The 19,008-nt window shown below is 29.2% G+C and overlaps 1 protein-coding gene and 1 long non-coding RNA gene across 4 annotated transcripts in view; both read left to right on the top strand.

The window, feature by feature from the left end:
* The window catches only part of LOC129905544 (uncharacterized), a 113,398-nt gene extending 111,044 nt beyond the window's left edge, over positions 1-2,354 (top strand). The window contains exon 3 of the long non-coding RNA XR_008770615.1: positions 1,734-2,354. This is a non-coding gene — a long non-coding RNA (uncharacterized LOC129905544). The remainder of the gene's footprint in view (positions 1-1,733) is intronic.
* Positions 1-19,008, top strand: part of LOC129905543 (hemicentin-2-like) — a 456,916-nt gene that overhangs the window by 202,250 nt on the left and 235,658 nt on the right. The gene's annotated exons all lie outside the window — the stretch shown is intronic.

The raw sequence follows: 19,008 nt of genomic DNA on the forward strand, positions 1-19,008 counted from the left end.
CAAAAAAAAAAAATAACCTTCAATAAACGAGAGTCCTTGATGAATTTTAATAACCGCCATGTGTCTGTCAGTCGGTAGATATGAATGTAGGAATTGTATATTGACAAAATAGCATACAAATACCAACATGTGAATCGATAGGCTTTAATAAGTCTTGAACTTAAGGCACATATTTCTACCTACCGCAGTCAAACGTATACGAATTTTTGATGAAATCTGATAAGTTCCCTATTGTCTGTGTGATGTGCTTGATCGTCATTGAAATTCTATAGATACACAATATTGATGAATGCGAAATAAACATGCGGCTAGACAAAATAATAATTATTTATCCATTGACAGGTGTTCGATATGATTCATTAGCTTATCTGTCAAAAGGAGAATATCCTTGACAAAAAAATGTTTTCCTTTTGAATTAATTTTATTACAAGCAAAAGAGGTTTGAAGTTGAATCGTTTTTGTTGTTCTATAAAAAAAAGAGGATAAATGAATCCCTAATGTCACACCATGATATAAGTAGTTATTCTGTATACGAAAAAATAACATCGCACACACAAAATTATTCGCATGTCTAAACTCAATATATTAGCTTATGCTATGCATATTCACACTTTATATATGCGGAAGTAGGTCACTTGGGGTTGTTGTCAACTTAGCGCCGGATTTCCACTTGACTTCCGAATAAGTTGTTGTAAGTGGTATATAAGCTATTTTTAGGTTTTATAGCTAGCTTATTAGAGGTACATTAGAAGATACCTATTTAATATAATGTGTGTAGTTCGTAGAGAAGGGTTATTTGATCGGTAGTGATTTGAATTTACTTTACTTAATTTATGGAGGGAAAACAAGTAACAAAGAAATAAGCTAAGAAATATTGAAATAGTTTTTTTTATAGCAAGATTAATGAGTGTGAACCAAAAACCGCATTTAAAAATTCAAAATAATACAGTTTTGACCAATATTTTCGGTTATATCAAGGATTTTGAGTATATTTGACACAAAAAATAAGAATATCGTAAATACGATATTTACGATATTAGAGCAATTAGTCGGTATATTAAATATTCATTGAAGAATTAAGTATTTTAACGTTGTTTCACACAATTTACAACCATTTTTTCGTAATTTTGACCATTGTGGACCATGAAATGGCAAAATCTCACGATGTCTTTGGTTATCAATGTAGATATTATCAAAAATTCTATCAATGGTAATTTAGTTTTTGTTCTATCAAAAAACATGTGAAGTTATCAAGCAAATTTTCTTCGTATTTTTGTCTATAAAGTTGAAGCACAAAAAATTTAAAATTTTATACATAACTTGATTTATGAGTGGAAGACAAAAACGATATTTAAAAATTCAAAATAATACAATTTTAAGCGAAATTTTAATTGAACCAAAAAGTTTGACACATAATTCAAGAATATCGTAAATACGATATATACGATATTAGAGTAAATTGTCGTAGAATTGAATATTTATTAAATAATATTAATTGAAAATATTGTTTCACACAATTTCGAGCCATTTGAAAGATTATTTTTGTACGATATACTGTTGGTTCTGCATTAAAGGCTATAAAAAAGCTGTATACATGAAATTGACCTCAAGCTAATTTATTTGTAAAATAAATATCCGTTTTAATTTATGAAATTAAATCACTGAAAAGCATATTTTATTAATATGGAAAGTTAAAAACTACAAGAGATTAACCACCACTTTTTACTTTACAGTCAGTTCTTAATTCGTTAGAAGTCCTATTAAACCATTTCTAAAAACCCAATAAAGAGTTAAAAGGGTGTCGAAGCTTTATAAATTGAATTTCTACTGAAGACGGTCTTAAACACCTTATTTCTTGATGTTGACGAATTTGAACTAAGAGGACCGAAAATCAAAATACAAAAATATTCATTTGCATTATTATTTAACATTGTCATTCCTCCGAATTAATCCAAATAAATCTCAAAAAAAAAAAATGAAAATCTTCATATTTTAGGGTTTAAATTCAATATTTATTCATTGAACCGTTTACATTTTCTGATGATTTCCATCGTATTTACCAATTTTCAATTTTTTTTTATTTGATTCTCATAAATCCTTTTTGTATTGGTATTCCATATCTTCTTTGTCTTAAATTCCAACACAAAAAAAAGAAATACGAAAATCGGAAAAATTCCAAAAATCCTTAATCACTCTCACTCTTGTTTTTTGCAATCAGCTTATATGAGATGAGTACCTACTCAAGCTCAAAAGAGACAAGCAACAAAAAATATTTAAAAAAAAACGAAAGTAAAACAAAAAGAAGTGCAAAAAAAAAAAAAATACTTGAAATAATTCCATAGATTTTTACACCAGGATACCTACGACGTCGTTGACGTCTAGAATAGAACGACATAACAACAACGACTAGAATTTTACTTCCGTTTTGAATCCAAGACAAAAATGAAAATCCCCTTTAACACCTCGCAACAGAGAGAAAGAGAGAGAGAGAGAGAGTGTACATAGTATAAAAAGGATTTTGTACGAAATGTGAAAGCTGGAAATTACCATAACCCAAAATCCTGGAAAATCATCTTTTATACGTTTTATCTATATATCCTCATGTTTTGTACCTCTTATCTACCTCATCATCCCTCCACCCTTTTGTCGCTTACTCTCCTATAAGCTGAAGCATCAGGGAAAGGTTTGAAAACCATCTTATACCTTTCGTGTCTAAAGTTTATGTACTAAAACATCTTTAATTGTTTACAAGACACTAGCTACACTAAACTATCCAAACAACAACCAACACTATACAGCCCCTTCGTTTCCAAGTTGTACTCGTTTGGTATACCTATGTTTATAACTTCGTCGACGACTTTTAGGAAACAGAAAAGGCGTTCGTGCATAACCTAACTATATTATTCTGCCGAATTTCACATCCTTTGGTTTTTGGTTGTTGGATGATGTAGATGCCTTTCTCTAGATGGGCGAGATGCATTTTACTATTTCTATCTCTCTCTTTCTCACTTTTCTTTGATTTTACACTCTGGCGGTACACAAACTAATATATCAAATCACCTTATGTTTTTGACGTGAAATACTCCTTAGAGCGTTAGTCTTCCCTTAACCTTTCATTTTCGAAGAATAGATATTCTTCATATCCTTTTCTCGAGGAGTTGATGAAATGAGTACAGAATTGAAATGGGCGGAAGAGGGGTTTTGGTTTGAGTTATAAAGGAATCTGCATAGAACAATAAACACACTATCTCTTGAAAAACGGAACTTTACTCTCAAGAGACCTTGGCATAGTATGCACTTGAGAATCCCAGGTAAAATCATGGTTATATATAAGTACCTCATCACTTCCTGTTTCTATCTCTGTTCTCTTTCTCTCACTCTGATAATGGTGGTCCTTATCTAAAGTTTTTCTTCCTTTTTTTTTTTTCCTGAAAAAGTGAAATGGTTTTTGGAGAAGGAAAGAAGGGAATGAAAAACTTTCAAAACCCTTGGACAGAGTTTGCAACTATTTAGCAACAAAACTGAGAGTAGGATGCAATAACGGAAGAATGAAAGGAAGGAATGTTGTTGCCCAAATATTTTGCTATGCAATATTTTCTTTCATAGTCTTACACCTTTCCGTAATGAGATTTAACAGAGATTTAAGGCTATTTTGCGTTACGAGACACATAATGTTGTGTGTATCTTTAAGTTGTTCGCTTAATCGTACACCATGATAAATGAAAGTTTGTATTTAAGTTTGCAGAGGGGAAAGCTTGGTAACGCTTAAGAGTGTCATTTGTCTGTAAAAAAATGACATAATTCGACAAGTCAGTATTTTTTATTCAGAAAGGGTAACATGCATTCTATCAGTTCGTCCGAAGAAGTGCACTAATTGTCTTTTTACTGAAATTTGTCACTAAACGCGTTACTGCGTTATCATAGTGCTATGACCACATTTCGAAAAATTTATTTGACCTTACTCTTGTTTGATTAAAATGCCTATTTCTTCAATTGTTTTATCCGAAAAAGTGACGTAATTGTAGTTTTTTTTTCATTTGTTACTAACGTTACTGCGTTATAATATAAATAACACTTTAAAAAAGTGTTTGTTTAATCGTAGAAGCATAAAAAACAAATTTATTTCGTAAATTACGTATTTCTTCAATTATTTTGTCCGAAGAAATTCTTTAAATATCATTTTACTTAAATTTATTGCTTATAGCTGTATTGCGTTACCATTCAAATATGAATATACTTCATTGTGTTTTCATTCAATCATAGAAGTCTAAAAGTCAAATTTCTTTGTTAGCATACCTATTTCTATAATGGTTTTGTTTTGTTGCTAAAAGCGTTACTGCGTTATAATATTGTTATGACCATATTTCGAAAAACTTATTTTGACATTACTTATTTTATTGAAATACCTTCCTATTTCTTCATTTGTTTTCTCCGAAGAAATGATTTAAATTTAGTTTATTTCCATTAGTGGCTTAAAGCGTTACTTTGTTACAATATACATAATACTTCATCAAAAGTGTTTCCGTTTAATAATAGAAACTTAGAAGACAAATTGCTTTGAAAAAATACCTATTTCCACAATTTTATTGTTCGAAAAAGTGCCGTAAATGTCTTTTAAGGTAAATTTGTTGCTTGAAGTGTTTTTGCGTTACCATTAAAGTATGACAATACTTCAGGAAAAGTGTTTTCATTAATTGATAGAAGGTCAGGAGGAAATATTATTTGGTAAAATACCTATTTCTTCAGTAGTTTTTTTTTTCAGAAAAAATTGTCTTTTTACTTAAATTTTTTTGCTAAATGCGTTACTGCGTTATCATATTTATTATTATGACCTTTCTATTTGGCAGAAATGTTGAAGACAAAATTATTTAATAAACTAGCTATTTCTGAAATTATTTCGGTTGAAGAATTGTTTTAATTGTCTTTTTACAGCGTTACTGCGTTATCATAAAAATGTGACAATACTTCAAAATGTGTTTTTCCTAATTTATAGGAACGTACAAGAAAATATTTTTGGTAAAACACCAATTTTTGCAATGGTTTTTCTTTTGACTTTCAATTGCTGCGAAAAGCTTTACTGCGTTACTATATTTGAAAATTGCTTTTGAAGAATATAAGCTTATTTGTTTTCTTTTTTTTGAAACTTTTTTGCTACCTATCGAAAAGTGACAATTTGAACCGTGTAAGGCTCATTTAAGCTTACTCTTCATAAAACATTATGAACAACACCAATTTAGTCTACAAAATGTACTTATGTCACAAGACTCTCTCTATAAATCATGGTGTCATCATCTACGTCATCCGGTGAATACATAAAGTGGTTTGGCTTAATGTGCAAGGGGGCAATGTCATTCTTAATAGATTTGAACAATGCCATTAAATGTTCAAATACGTTTTTTTTTTTCTAAGTAAACCATAAGCAAATATGTACTTGTATATGTCCAAATTTTGTATATGTATATTTAATACACCTGGAAGCCAGGAAATCGAAAACAGTGTGGTTTTCTGAATGTGAAAAAGGATCAGGATACTCTACATGCTAAGAATTGGCATTATTTTATAACCTAAAGGTGTAGAGAGGTAAAGAAAGAGAGCAGAGAACAACATGCTGGCCTTCCGTAGACAAGGCATATTCCAACCGATTTGCCTTAATTAAAACACGTATCTGGACAAAGTACAAATATTTGTTGGTAAATGGTTTGTGTTGTCATTTGTATTGCTCTATGACATTATAAACTTTACTTTGCTCTCTTGTATTTTCTGTCACTCGTCGTCCTAGATGGTAAATATTATATATCCCAAACTCTCTCTCACTCTAACATAGCCTCATATAAGTGAGACATTATAAAGGACACAAAAGATCCTTCTTGTTTTTCGAAGGACTATATATGTTTTGGGATAGTTATAATTTTTTTTTTTTTCTTTTTTTTTGGAAAGAAAATAATGGAAAATGTTTTTGTTTTCTAATAAATTTATGTACCTATCCATTCATTCATATATACACACTCTCACACCTATTTTTAAGGATATCACTTCCAAAAACCTAAGTTCTATGAACTATAACATTTATAGAAATTTTTGATATATAGAAGTTTTCATGCCCCAACAAGGACATGAATGTGAACTTTATAAAATTTAAAATTACTTTTTTGGAGATATTTGATATAGAAATTTAACAAACATAATGAAAACTTATGAGAAAATTGTTCTTTGACATCAAAAAAAAAAAAAAAAAAAAAAAAAAAAAACTTTTTGAGTTAGTTTCATGTTAACATGAGACTTTTGAGACATGTGAATTTGTTAAAGTTAATTGAATATATGTCAAAGGAAACAATATGGAAATAAACAATATTCTTATTTTAATTGCTACTCTCAAATGAAGAAGAATCTTTTTGTAATACAAAATAGAGAGAGAAGACATATCAATTGACTTTTCTATAGAGATATCTATCAAATTACCTATACAATATGTCAGAGTCAGTTTGTTGGTTATTGAATATGTTATTTCCTTAGGACATGTGTAGATACATTTATGAATATTTTTGTCAAATTTAATTGGTATTTTATGTATTTGAAATATTTTTGTTACTTCATACACATGAGTAAATTTTATTAAAATAGGAAAGAATATTTTCATAAAGTCATTTCATTTTAACATGTAGTTAAAAGCGTTATTAGGTTGTCAAATAAATTTGAAAATATTTCAGAAAAATTTCTTTTCTTAAATCATTGAATCGTAGTAGACAAAATTATTTGGTACAATACAAATTATCACAGTTATTTCGTCTGAAAAATGCCTAAATTGTCTCTTGACTTTATATTATCGCTAAAGCGTTACTGCGTTATCGTATAAATATTTCAATACATCAGAAAAAGATGTTTCCTTAAATCATAGCAACATTTAAGACACAGTTATTTGGTAATATACCCATTTCTTCAGTTATGTCATCATCAAAAGCGTTACTGCGTTATCATACAAATATGACAGTTCTTCGTAAAAAGGGGTTTTCATTTAATCATAGAAACGTAGAAGACAAACTTATATGTGGTAAAATACCCATTTCTTCAGTTAATTCATCCGAAGAAGTGTCTTAAATGTCTTTTGGCTTCTATTTGTCGCTAAAAGCGTTATTGCGTTGTCATATAAATATGACAGTACTTCTTAAAAAGTGTTTTCCTTTAATCATAGAAACTTAGAAGACAAATTTTGTTGGTAAAATACCAATTTCTGCAGTTATTTCATCCGAAGAAGTGTCTTAATTTTATTTTTCCTTCAGTTTGTCACTAAAAGCGTTATTGCGTTATCATTTTAATAGGGCAAAACTTAAGAAAAAATATTTGCCTTCAATCATAGAAAAGTAGAAGACAAACTTATTTGATAAAATACCAATTTTTTCAGTTATTTCGTCTTAAGAAGTCTTTTGACTTCAATTTGTTGATACAAGCGTTATTGCGTTATCATATAAATATGACAATTCTTCAGAAAAGGATTTTTCTTTAGTCATAACAATACTTGATGACAATACTTGTTTGATAAAATACCAATTTCTTTAGTTATTTCGTCCGAAGAAGTGCCTTAATTGTCTTTTTACTTTAATTTGTCACTGAATGCGTTACTACGTTATCATATAAATATGACATTAATTCAGAAAACTTTTCCTTATATCATAAAAATGTAAAGGACAAACTTATATAGTAGAATATCAATTTTTTCAAGTGTGTCGTCTTTGTTTTTTTTTTCTACATTCTTATAATTCACACTGCATTTTTACGTTTTCCGTATTTTGAGCCCTTGGATTTGGACTTTGGTTTTTTTTTTTTTGGCTAGAACGTGGGCCTGCTTTTCCCAGGTTTTAGCAAGTTTGGTCCTTTGAGCCGGTTATTTCCTTTTGATACTTTTTTTCATTTTAAAGCCTTAATTTTAGAAGTCTTTGACTTTTTGAAATCCTAACAATAACGTTAGGATCCAAAAAAAAAAGGTAGGTTTAACTAATCACCCTCAACTCAATAAGTGATTTTTTCGTGTGAAGATAGATGCTTCTCCTGGTGTAACTTAAGCACATTAAAATAAATGATTCCAATACATATTTTCCTCTCCTTCAATCTTTATATTTTTTTTTCCTGACTAACTTTGACAGGATGAAAAAAAAAAAAATAATAATTACAAACGTTAAGTATCAACTTTTGTATGCCTTTCCGCATTGGGAACAAAAAAAAAAGGAAGGAAGGAAATTTCCTCATAATTCATCCAGAGAAACCCAACCGAACCACTCGACATACATCTCTCTCTCTCTCTATATGCATAAATACTATACAGACACATATCTACATAGAATAGGAACACATTATTATGTAGAGAGATATCCTCCAGGATGTTTCTATCCTCCTGCTTCAACAAACTGCTGTTTTATACTGTTTCTCTAAATTACTGCCAAGAAATAAAAGAAGCAAAATAAGCAAAGCCAGTGAAAGGCCGATTCCGGTCAACATGCCATTTGCTTTCTGGTTTGAATCTTATATAAGAATGATGGGTTGAGAGGGGGAGGAAGGAGAAAGGAGGTAGAGGTTGAAAGTTGAATTGAGTTGAGTTGAGGGATTGTGGGAATAAGGCGCACGAGAGTAGAGTTTTTGATGGGAGAAGAGGAAGAGGAAAAGTAGAAGGACAAACGGAACGGAACAAAACCGGACCGTGTGCCGGACGGAGGCTTAAGTGTAGTGAAACGAAGTTCCTTGTTCAAGTACCCGTAAAGGGATCTTCTCTAGCTTATAATGCATAAGAGTAGATAGGTAGGGCTCTTCATCTTCAAGTGGTTACCACATTCACTCTGGCAGAAGCTACTCTTTATACTTATGTTTACCCTCTTATGATAAATATACATATATATGCAGCAATTTATATATATGTAATACATTCCATCTATATAATACCTAGAGATAGATAGATACTTTGTATTCGAATTCAGATTTGCATGTTTTCACAGATTTTACTCTGAATTCTCGGGACCGACCGACGACGACGGACCATCGCAGGGAGCCAGCAGAGAAATTGCTATGTATTGTCCGGTAGCCATTTGAAATATTTATAAATGATTCATGAGTCACATTTATGAACCTGTATGTATTTGTTTTCACATACGCACTTTTTTTTCATTCATATATAAAATAGCCTAAGGATTTACCTATGCCTTTGGATATGTATGGTCATTCAAGCAATATTAAGATTGTTGTTTTATAATTTCCTTTTTTCATCATCATCATTATAAATATAATTTAAATAGAGCCTTTAAGTATTTATTTAAAAGCTTGTAGTACAAAATTAACGAACATATTGTACATAAAATATTTAAAGCTTCAATCAAAATTTCTTGGAAAATTAAATTCAAAATACATATTATATTCCAATTGATTTAAGTAAAAATGCACTTTGAAATCACATCACAAAAATTTACATAAACTTAACGAAACTGACTTTTGAAGTTGATACTTAATTGTTTCTTACTTTCTTACTTTCTTACTGCAAGTCAAGTTTCAGTGAAAAATAAAGAATGGAAACCGCTTTAATAGTTTAAATAAAAAAAAATGGAAAACTAAATGAAACTATGTTATTGCAAAATTTGCAAATCTTTTATTTTTGTTAATAATGTATAAAACTAAAGCTCTATTTTTTTTAGAGGGAACTTCACTTTCTGCTTTTTTAAAACTTTACATATTCTAGCTAATTGAACTTAAAAAAACATAATGCAGGTAATATGAATTTCGTAAACTCAACGAAACTGAATTCAATACAAAAGTTGAAGCAAATATTTGAATTTATATTGCTAGGTAACTACAAGTCAAGTTTCAGTGTGAAATGTAAAGAAAATTGCTTTTCTAGTTCAAATGTAATATAAGAAAAACTTAACAAAACTAGATTTTTAGAAAAAAAGTGTTTAGCAAATCTTTTATTTTTGTTAGTAATTTTTGCTGTAGTAAAATTTAAATATTTAAAAAAATTTTGATAGATTATGACGAAACTCAAATCTAGTTTTGTGTGAGAAAAAAACTTCACTTGACGTTTTCTAGCGAATTAAACTTGAACAAACGATTTGTAATTCAGTTGATTTTAGTAAAAACGCACTTTAAAATCAAATAACAATTAATAAATCTGGAATAGAATCAGAAAACTCACCGAAACTGAATTTAATTTAAAAGTTTAATTAAATTTGTAAATGTTTCTTACTTTCCAACTGCAAGTAAAGCTTCAGTGTGTGTAATGTGAAGTAGAAGATTCCTGTTCTAGTTTAAATGTTAAATTAGAAAAACTTAACGAAACCAGGTTAAATCATAATTATTTAGCAAATTATTTACTTGTGTTAATAAATGTATGCTTTAATTGATTTTGAATAATTGAAAAATCTTGTAATAGATGCTAACTTAACGAAATTCATATTCAACTTTCAATAACACCTCTTTTGTTGCTTGAAAACTCATAAAATCAATTAAAATTAAGCTTAAAACATAAACATGCATTGCATAAATCGCATCATATAAATTTCGCAAAGCTAACTTACTGTACATTGGATCTTAAAGTAAGAAATAAAAAACTAAATGATAAGTAAGTGATAAAAACTTCAAGAAATTAAAAGGTATCTGCAGTTCAAAATATTTTTAAGTCAATTCATAGAATTTTTTCAACTCTTCATTTCATAACTACTTTAAGCAAAATGCTGTTTCGATATTAATATTATTTTGTTTGCTGCTAAGAGTTAATAGAGTTAATTAAGAAACTGCATAGAAAGAAATACTTAACGAAACAAATTTATTTTTTAAAATAAGCAAAAAAAAAACTGCCGTCTTGCTTCAAAGCTGTTTGTTCAGTTTTCATATGAAGCATATGCATGTAAGTATGTATATGTATGTATTTTAAAAATTGTAAACGAATTTCAAATAAAATAGTATCTAAACAAAAACTTGACAAAACTGATTTTTTTATGAGAGTAGCATTTCGTATGTATTCTTTTTCATAAATATAGCTGAATTGTTTTAATTCAAAAAACTGTTGTGAATAGTTTTTTTTTTTATCGAATGAAAGTAGTGAAAAACATTACGAAACTTAACGAAAATATTGTCAAAATTTGTGTCTTGTCTTTTTCACACAAAATACTTGGTTTCTTTTTGTCAGCTTTCCTAAACACAAAACAAGACAAGAGGAATGACAATAGACTAAACGAAACTAATTAAGTTAATTTTAACGAAACTTCTAGTCTATCTTGTGTTTCAAAAATTTTTTTGATACAAACTCATATGAGAATGCTACTAAGAAACTATGAAAACAGTAAAGAAAAAACTTAACGAAACAAAAAAATCATTTTAATTTGTTCATAAATTTCATACTATTCTTTTTCTCTTTTATGTGTCATATACTAACGTAAAAAGTTCCTTCTTTTAAAAACTTCCAAAAATTAAATAAAATACTTAACGAAACTAAACTAAAATGAATTATAGAAGTCTGTTTAGATCAGAAATGCCCATGAAGAGATTTATCCTCATTTTAACATGCATTTGCAAAATGTAAGTCCTGATGAATTTTTTTCACAAATCGTTAATCCTTGAGCCTTACACACTTCAGCAGCTTCATCAATTTATCATCAGTAAAATGAAGTATATTTTTGTTTTTATTTTTTCTCCTTCACAAATTGAACTCCAATATATTATGGTATGAATTAGTAATGATGAAACGCAAACAAATGTTACTAGCAACTATGATATGAGCAACTATGATACGAGTATAACGATGTTACGAATTCAAATGCCCCGAATTCAAATGCGACGAATTGTATGGAGGCTTTTTTTTCGTGTTGTATTCGATCTGGCAACAATAAGAGGAACGTTGTGAAATAATGATAATAATGGAACATAAGAGATGTTAGCTGATTGGTCAAACATTAGTATATAAGCCAAACAGAAGGTGGGGTTGGTTGAAATTTTTTTGTAAGGTCTCAAAGAATTATGAAGTCGTTGTCGGTGCAAAGGAAAAATGAAAAAATGATAGAGAAGCAAAAGAAATAAAATTGGAGGGGTGATTGCCATTGCATGTACATATGCTTGAAAGTAAGAAAGCTGGAACATTATAAACGTAAAGGCAAAAACAATGTAAGTAGGTTTGAGCATCTTGCAGACCTTTTAGAACAAGTTTTGGTCTTGTAAGGAGTTTTGTTTTTTAGATTTTAATGAAGGGAGGTCTTTACTAGAGCCTGTCGTAGAAGTGTCCGTGCATCTGTTCAGTTAAGAGTCCATTTGTTAGCTACTGTTTTGAAGTTTGATGATTTTTATGTGACTACATTTTTTATGTTTTAGGTTTAGGTTTTAGGTTTAGACTCAAATAATTTTGTTAATATATAAATACCTACATATCGTCGTCGGTGGAAAGCAAAATTGTTCTTAATCCACTTTTTACCGTTAATGAGATAATGATGCAGTTTTACTAATTTGAGGGTGCTCTTTCCGAATTTGAAAAGCGTTTTTGTCTAAAAAAATTTCTTTAGCAGATAATATAATTTAATTGGACATAGCACAATAAAAAATCAGGTACATATGTAAGTAGCTTTCTGAAAGTTAGACCCGAGTATTCTTAATTGTTCTAGGTTCCATCATATTTTGTTCTAAGTCCACTTTTTATTTAAGGAAAGTGCGTAGATAGGTACTTGTATAGGAATTTTTCTATGTTCAATTTTGGTTTTTAGTAAGAAAAATAGAAGTAGGTTTGTAGGGTTTCTTCAAAAGGAAAAAACAAACTTTATAAAAAATATAGGTAACTTGAAATACCGACGAGCAAAAAAATATCACTTTCAATCAAATTGAAACTTAAAAATCGCTTTTTAGTGGGGTGGCTTAGCATTAAAAAAGACCTCCATTATGCACTACTTTGTGATAAAAGCGTGAAACTTATATCTTTGGTAGTACTTAATAGAAGAGTTATTTTGAGATATTGGACCAATTTGTATTCCATCCGGTATGGTAGATCCAAAAGTTTTTGTCTGTTGCACCCGCATTGTTGCATTTTATAGTAAAGCTCAGGGCCGTCTTTAACTATCCTGGGGCCCTTGGGCACACAAGAATTTTGGGGCCCTTTTGGAAAGTAAAATATGTACAATGGTTGGCTTAAAGGGAAGGGTTATGGTTAAAAAGGGGTGCCAATATATCGTTTCATATAAAGTAAAGGGGGTGCCAATAATACGTGCATCGAGACATCAATCGTTGCCACTGCCAATAATTGTACCCTGTATCCGTTATAAGTTTCAGTTTGAAGAATTGGAAAAAAGAGCTCAAACGGATTGATAGATTTGCTAAAAACTCGGTACAGACGATTTCTACGTAATTTTCAAGAGCCGTTTTTTTTATTTTTTGCCTTTTTATTTTAATGTCTCTTTTTCAACAGATATCTCCAATATAAAGTTTTCGAGATATTGCAATTTTCTCAAAAACGGATAACGATTTTGCTTTAAAAAAAAAAATATGTTTTGCCGCAAATAAGGCCGCACTTTTGAAAGAAGAAAAATATTTTTTGGACCGTTATTAACGGTACCTACTTGCCATAGAACCGATTTCTTAATGAAAACGACACAACCGATTTTAATGAAAATTTTTACATAAAAAGGTTTATAGGTACTGATATTAAAACTAAGAAAACTTAAAAAAAAATTATTTTGGATTAAACAAAAAAATTAATTTTTTTTTTTTTTGAAAAACAATTTTTTTTAAAGTTATTTAATGAATTTTATGTGTCAATCTTTAAATACGAGAGCAATTCGCAATTCAAATTAAAACCATTGTACCATGGCGTTTTCCATTGAACCAAAACATTGATGTACCGTCGACGAGCCGGCAATAGTTTTTTCTCAAACGTTTTCCAACGGAAAAAGTATTGATGTTTTTTGCCGACGAATTGATTCTTTTTCGTCTTTTAATACGAATCTACTCATATTTTTACACTGATTTTAACACGCACTACAAATTTGACAGTTTTGCAAACTTCAAACAAAATTATTATTTAAGGAAAAAGATAATGGAAAAGAATTCGTTGTTTTTATTAATAAATAATAAATAATCTTACCTACAGTGGAAAAAAAGGTATTTTTCTTGTTTTTTGAAAATATTATTGTCTTATTTTTTTTTTTTTGAAAATTGAATTTGGGTCTGGTGGTTTGGATTTAAATTTTTTTCCGCATACAACGCCACATATTTTGCTTTCTTTTTGAAAACATATATTTTCCGTATAGGTGTAGAAAAAAATGTATTTGATTGTTTGGTTGCCATATAAAAACTAAAATTTTTTTGGTAGATGGTCTGACCGACAAAAATGTTTTGAGAATATAATATTCGTTCCTTCGGGCCCCCCTGAGAATGGGGGCCCTGGGCACGGGCCCCGTGTGCCCTTATGGTAAAGACGGCATTGGTAAAGCTAATGAAACAATTTTATTAATAAAATACATGATTTCGAGGTAATTTCAAATGCCCGATCGAATAAAATCAATACCAAAATGTCTGAACCATCATGGAAAAACTTATTGCACTCTTTATAAATAGTCATTTACTTAAAGAACAAGAAGTGAAGTGACAAGAAGTGATGGTCGAGACATTTTGGTATTGATTTTTTTCGATCGGGCGTTACAAAACACCTCGAAATCATGTATCATTTTACTAAAAATGTTTCATTGTCTATACTATGATATGCCACAAATCGAGTGCAACACAGAAAAAGTATTGTATCTACCCTTCCGGATGGAATACAAGGTGGCCCAATATCTCAAAATAACAAAATAACGATTGAACTATTTTTTAACGCTAAGCCTCCTCACTATAAGTTTTATGTTTGACTTCGTTCTACATAAAATGCTTCAAAAGCCAAGTTTAGCTATATGAGCAAATACGTGCGACACTTTCGTGCATTGTACTTATAATTATAATTACATATGCAGAACCTTCTCGTCAGGAGGCTATTGAGCCACTAAAAAAAAAAACAAATATAAGAAACAAAATCTTCACATTTCAGTTGTTTTGGTTTGGTGGGGGGTTACTTATAAATTTTTATTTAGTCAAAGTAACCACCAATCAAAATTTTTTAAAATGACCAGCCAATAGAAATTGCTTTTCAAATATATACTTAACCTACCTATTTAAAAATTTTCGCAACTACAAAAAAAAAATTCAAATTTCCTATTGGCTATTGCTTTGATAAATAAATTACAAAAATGAAACTGCCCCCACCAAATTGAAACGACTGAAAGTGAAATGCAAATTTGTGTTTTTTTTTTAGTGGGTCTCTGACCTCCTAAGCAGAGGGTGGTGTAGTTTGTATTACTCTTCTTCTATATTTTTAGCAGATATATATAATATAGATGAAAGATTTCTTCATTTATGTGGTCGTATTAGTCTAGGTGGTAAGGTGATTGCCTCCCACTCTCACTGTTTTGGGTTCGCATCCCAAAAGTTACATATGTTTTTTTTTTAATTTTTAATTTTTTTTTTTATTTTAAATTTCAAAAAATATTGCAATATAGCTGACGGTGACTGTCCCGTATTTCAACAGCTTGTTCCGGGTTTTTATTTAAGAAACCCGGGACGTATAAGTGTCCCGTATTTTGGAATTTGTCCCGTGATTGTCCCGTATTTGCACATTTTCTGATTTTTTTACCGACTTCCAAAAAGGAGGAGGTATTCAATTCTTCTGAATTTTGTTGTATTTATTTTTGTATGTTTGTTAACTCATAACTTTGGACGGAGTGAACCAATTTTAATAATTCTTTTTGTATTGGAAAGCTGGTGCTTGCAGTGTGGTCCAGTTCTGGCTATAGAATCTATGAGAATACCATAAAACCTAGTTTCGATCCCTGGAAGTCGGTTTTGTTTTTTTTTTTTTGATAAAAATGATTATTTATTCAAAATTTTAAAAATTTTGTACGGAAAACAAGAAAAAACAGTCTTTGGTTGATTTAAATTAAAAGCTTTTCTAATAAGTCTCCAAAGTCAAAAAACTCTTTTAGAGTAAGAAAAATTACTTGGACAGTTAAATGTCAGTGAACAACGATTGAAAACTCTCCAAATATTCTAGCACAGTGAAGAATTTCGGTGGTTAAGCTGCTTAGATGTGCATCGAAAAACTAAATTTTCGTATTTCGTCGTGCTGGTTTTATATGAAAATTTTCGTTTCACTTCAAGACTAGGCTTTAGTTTTAAAATTTTTTTGTCATTTTGTTTAGTTCCAGCTTGTATTTGTCGAGTTGAAAAGCTATGGCAGGAAAAGTTTTTTTTTTATTGAAAAAATATTTTTTTAGAAGTTTTAGAACAGTAGGTACCTATTATAAATCCGCTTTCTTGATTTCGGAAACGGCTTAAATGATTTCAATTAAAAAGGCTTCCATCAAATCGTCTAAGAAATCATCGTATCAAAATAAGGAAATTATGAAAATTCATTAAAAAAAAAATAATTCATTTTAAAAAAATCAATATTTTCAAAACGATCCAACGAATTTTTTATCTGTCCCGGGTTTCGCATCTAGAAATATGGTCACCGTAAATATAGCATATGCCATATGAATTTAAAATGATTTTTTTTTTTTAAAGAAAACCTTGAAAAATTTAAACGCGCAGTCTAATTTTCAAATGCTCAGAATGATCTTCAAAAATTTTTCAGCTTCCAACGTCTAGGTATTCAAAAGAATTTTTGGGTACACTCAGGTGTATACGTACTTATTTTTATTACTTCAAAAGAAATGATAATATTTGAAAGCTTTTAGCATTTTTATTTTTGAACTCATTTTTATGTGGAATTAGAAGATTTACACTTTTAGTCCACGAAATTACATAAAAATTATAATTAATTAGTTTAGTTATAGGTTGTCATCGAAAAAAATTGATAGAATAGCGTGAGGACATAAAAATAAATGTTTTTTTTTGCTTTTTTGATGAAATTTGATTGAGTTCAAAAAATTCTAGCTCTTTTTGTAGATGTCATATAAGGATGATCGATACGAATATTTTAAGCTCAAACAATAGGCTTTCAGATAGTATAAATTTGTTTATACACTGTTTCAGAAAAAATTGCATTTAATAGGTGTTTTTTTGTTTTTTTTTTTGATGTAAATGATTGTTTTCAATGATATATTTTATACTTTTTGCGCATTGTAAAAAGTTAAAAATGGTTTTATTCTTAAGAAAAAGGGTTTTAAGTTGCATAATTTTTTTTAAGCTTTTAAAATAAAAAAATTAATAGATTGAGAAAATAAAAAGGTATTTTTTTTAAGCTTTTTCTTGTAAATTATGATTGTTTGAAATAAGTAAACACTTCAATTGACTCATTTAAAAAAAAAGAACACAATCTGTTTTCTGACGACGTTATCACGTAAAATCATCGTCCGTAAACTGGATTTTTTAATTGAATATCAATTGATAATTGTTAAATTTTCAAAGTCCATACCTACTTTTCATAAGATTTAAGGTAAAAAGTTTTTAAAAAATTAAGTGTCACTTAATTTTACACTCATATATAAAGGAGAGTGGGCATTTTGGCCCATCGGTGTAACACATTGAGACATACATCAAATGAAAGGTCTCGATGAGTGTATTATTTTTTTGTATGGGCACAAGTCTGTATCTCGTGCAGGGAAAGTGCATTGGTAATCTATTAATTTTTTTATTTTAAAAGCTTAAAAAAAAATTATGCAACTTAAAACCCTTTTTCTTAAGAATAAAACCATTTTTTACTTTTTACAATGCGCAAAAAGTATAAAATATATCATTGAAAACAATCATTTACATCAAAAAAAAAAACAAAAAAACACCTATTAAATGCAATTTTTTCTGAAACAGTGTATAAACAAATTTATACTATCTGAAAGCCTATTGTTTGAGCTTAAAATATTCGTATCGATCATCCTTATATGACATCTACAAAAAGAGCTAGAATTTTTTGAACTCAATCAAATTTCATCAAAAAAAGCAAAAAAAAACATTTATTTTTATGTCCTCACGCTATTCTATCAATTTTTTTCGATGACAACCTATAACTAAACTAATTAATTATAATTTTATGTAATTTCGTGGACTAAAAGTGTAAATCTTCTAATTCCACATAAAAATGAGTTCAAAAATAAAAATGCTAAAAGCTTTCAAATATTATCATTTCTTTTGAAGTAATAAAAATAAGTACGTATACACCTGAGTGTACCCAAAAATTCTTTTGAATACCTAGACGTTGGAAGCTGAAAAAATTTTTGAAGATCATTCTGAGCATTTGAAAATTAGACTGCGCGTTTAAATTTTTCAAGGTTTTCTTTAAAAAAAAAAAATCATTTTAAATTCATATGGCATATGCTATATTTACGGTGACCATATTTCTAGATGCGAAACCCGGGACAGATAAAAAATTCGTTGGATCGTTTTGAAAATATTGATTTTTTTAAAATGAATTATTTTTTTTTTAATGAATTTTCATAATTTCCTTATTTTGATACGATGATTTCTTAGACGATTTGATGGAAGCCTTTTTAATTGAAATCATTTAAGCCGTTTCCGAAATCAAGAAAGCGGATTTATAATAGGTACCTACTGTTCTAAAACTTCTAAAAAAATATTTTTTCAATAAAAAAAAAACTTTTCCTGCCATAGCTTTTCAACTCGACAAATACAAGCTGGAACTAAACAAAATGACAAAAAAATTTTAAAACTAAAGCCTAGTCTTGAAGTGAAACGAAAATTTTCATATAAAACCAGCACGACGAAATACGAAAATTTAGTTTTTCGATGCACATCTAAGCAGCTTAACCACCGAAATTCTTCACTGTGCTAGAATATTTGGAGAGTTTTCAATCGTTGTTCACTGACATTTAACTGTCCAAGTAATTTTTCTTACTCTAAAAGAGTTTTTTTGACTTTGGAGACTTATTAGAAAAGCTTTTAATTTAAATCAACCAAAGACTGTTTTTTCCTTGTTTTCCGTACAAAATTTTTAAAATTTTGAATAAATAATCA

Source organism: Episyrphus balteatus, chromosome 1 (genome assembly GCF_945859705.1).
Source record: "Episyrphus balteatus chromosome 1, idEpiBalt1.1, whole genome shotgun sequence".
In the NCBI taxonomy this organism is placed as follows: Eukaryota; Metazoa; Arthropoda; class Insecta; order Diptera; family Syrphidae; genus Episyrphus; species Episyrphus balteatus.